Consider the following 3583-nt stretch of genomic DNA (forward strand, 5'->3'; position numbering starts at 1 on the left):
CTAGAGAAATAGTCTACCTCTAAGCTTCCTTCCTCAACTATCAACTACCTATTTTACTGAAGCATCGTCTTCCATTTTCACAACATGACTTAGCAAGCTGAGCCGCTAAATTTTAATTCGTTGAATTATATCAATGTCTTGATGAAGCTTGTACAGCTCATTGTTCATTCGAATACTGTAATTGACGCCAACTTGTAGAGGACCTATGATCTAATGAAGAATTTTTGTCCTGAAAACTCTCGCTGCAGCTTCATAATACTATGATAATATCCATTCTTCTGCGCTATAAATAAGCACAGGTAGGATGAGCGACATATCAAGCATGTGTTTTGTTTGTCAATAGAGAGCTCTACATCCCAATTACCCACTGAGTCTATTGTAACACCAGCAATGATCATCTCCAGGCTGGCATCGTTCTTGTTTATCTATCATCCTTCATATTTGTAATTCTACTTTAGATCTATTTCTTCTATTTTACCCACAATGTCATTCTATGGTATATGCTCTAATGTAATAATTCTCATTTTTTAACATTACTTTTCAATTTAAAAGACTTTTTCACCTTATCATAACTATAACAGTTGGCCACACTACCATGAATGACAATTGAAATTTTAAAAAAACATGTTATCTTCAAGTAGTTTGAAGTTAGTTTTCTGCTTTGGAAAAAACTATTAGTACCCTTAAACTAAAAATTTTAAATACAATAATTTCAATTTTTTTAACTTTTATGTTTTTAATACTAACTGATACTAGAGCACATCCCAGCATCATCCGCAAGCTTTAATTTCCCATTGGTTACGTTGTGATTCAAAAGCCCCGCTTTAACTTATTCGAAGGACAAATGTTATTGTTTTTACCAATAATATCAACAGTAATCAACAGAACATATTCGATGGAAATATTTCCATAGGAAATCAAAACTGATGAGGAACTGAATTTTCGTTTAATCGCTTGCAATGGCGACAGTTAATTTCGGATGAATGATGGCATGGAGGAACGAATGTGGCAATTTATTAAGTGATGCCAGCTATTTTTAGTCATTGACACTTCAGTGATCAATTGCAAAGCGGCGTACTTGCAACGTGTTGGCAATACTAATGACAGCAACGAGATAGTAAGAAGAGCACTGCCAACAATAATTTTGATAAAACTCATGCTGACGTTGTCCTTAACGCCAGGACAACGTTGCGTGTAAATTGTGAACTGCGGATGAGTATAAATTTTTTTTATCGTTCTTATCACCAGACTTTCTGCTCAATTTGTTATAATTTTTTTTTTCTTCCGATTCTATTCTACATTGTTTGCTTAATGATTTGGCAATTTTCTGTATGTTATTAAAGATTTTGACATGATTTTTGCAACGACCTTTTTCATGTTTTTTTCAACTTGTGGCAATAGTTTTTGTTTTTTTCCCTATTTCCGACGTATTCAGTGGGTAAGTTTGTAACCGAAATACTTGTTTCTGACATTAGTTAATTAGTTTTGTACAATTTTTCCTTTTTGCAGTTGCTCATGCTCCATCCATTACTGACAACTTATTTCGTATCTTAGAGCAAAAATTTTTACATGTGCCTGGCTATGTGCCAAAGGATCTAACCTAAACAAATAACACAGATGCAATCAGAAATAAAAAATAGTCCAACTTACTTCAAAATTATTATGTTGCCTTTCTTTCATTTTATTTGAAATTTAATTAGTTTTGCCTTTTCTTTTTCATTCAAAAGATATTGAAACGCTGACATTAGTGGCAGGTTTGCTGGTCTAATAACTCATATTTTGTTGTTTAGATTCAGTAAATTTGGTTAGAATTTTCGATTCAAAGGAATACCTACATAAAGTCAATACATTAGCGATAAGAGACTTCTATAAAAAAAAAATTAGTTGAAATTTTAAATTTAAGGCAACAAAATTTATTTTATTATAATTACAAAGTAATTATGCAAACTGTTGCTGAGTTCTTTCATACTCAAAATTTTTAATAAAAGATAAGAAGCCTCAACGATATGTAGACATCTGTATACAATCTGGCCACGTTCCAATAGAAGGAAATCCGAAATTCTCATTGAAATACCCCGCAGAAATATCGGTCTTTTGGTAGGTTTACTTACAGATCACTGTAAAATAGGGAACCATGGTAGAAGATTGGATCTCCCTTTCAATCAAACCTGTCGCAGCTGTGGGGAACACGATGAGAGTGCCTCTCATCTACTTAGTTTTTGCCCAGCTCATGCACGGGGACAACTCAACATTTTGGGAGCCCACTTTCTTGAGGATTTTGATCAATTGCAACACCTGACACTGAATAGCATTTTAAACTTCGACAAAGGTTCTAGGTGTTTTTAAATCCCGAGCCTTTCCTACTTATACGGTAACATAATTAGCCAATAGGCCAATAGAATCCACCAGGAATAGCCGGTATAACCTAAATTACAAAATAATTAAAACTTTTTAATTTTAAAAAAATTTAATTACTAAGCGAAGCCATTGTACTGATATTGTAAAGTGGAAAGTCTTTAAACAAAGGTTTTTGTCATAGTTTTTTATAAATAATTACACAATTATTTGGCAATTAGTTCTCTCCGCCGTTTATTTTTTTCTTGCTATTTGCTTTTTTGTACTATTGACTTCGCATTATCTACTTGCATGTACAAAGTGAAAAGATTTCTACGTAATAAATATGAATTAAGTTCAGTAGAACAATATATATGCGAACAGTTCGGGATATAAAACTATATACTCTTTTATAAAGAATCTTTATCATGGCTATTGAAAGGTATAGTTCGACTCAAATTTCATTATTGCCCTCCCGGTTGCAAGCCCTACCCACAACATTTCAACCCATATCACCTTTTTCTCTAATCTCTGATTATACATGCACTCTAAGCCCCCCAAAAACTGAACTTATACTTCGAATGGTGTCAATTAGAATCTTCCATCACCCCCTCTATAACCGTGGCTTTTATGATGCCGATAACGGAGTCTACAATTAACCTACTCCCTCTCCTCGCGCTGTCGCATTAATCCTACTCTCTCTTTATCCTACTACCTTCTTTCCTTGTATACCACGTCTATGAATAAACATTAGACTTGTAAATACTAAGTTTATTTATCTTAACTCTTACCCTTTACTACTGAAATGAAGTTTTACCATTACCCTCTGGGCAGTGGTATAAATTTTCTCCATTCATTCCTTAAAAGTGGTTTTAGTAGGCTAAAGCCTCACACTATTGCTGTCGACATTGTGCATCTGCCGAAAAAAAAGTTCTGCTTGTGGCTTAGTAGCTATAAGGTAACTACAGATTATAATAATTTGGATATGATTAGAACATATAAAATAATTTTTGTTACATCAACTGAAGTATATTAGAATATATCTTAAATTGCTAACTAATGACTATTTAACTACCAATTAAAGATGTTAAAGCAAAATAAAACAATACTAATCAATGGGGAGGTTTGTGATGCATATTATATTTAAATCAGTTTCTTTAAAATTTTCTAAATAATGAACTAGTGTTTAAGCATGAAGAGTTTTGATGTGTATACACAAATTTGTTTTGTAATAAAAACTGAAACATGG

The sequence above is a fragment of the Teleopsis dalmanni genome, chromosome 2 (genome assembly GCF_002237135.1).
Source record: "Teleopsis dalmanni isolate 2A chromosome 2, ASM223713v2, whole genome shotgun sequence".
NCBI lineage: Eukaryota > Metazoa > Arthropoda > Insecta > Diptera > Diopsidae > Teleopsis > Teleopsis dalmanni.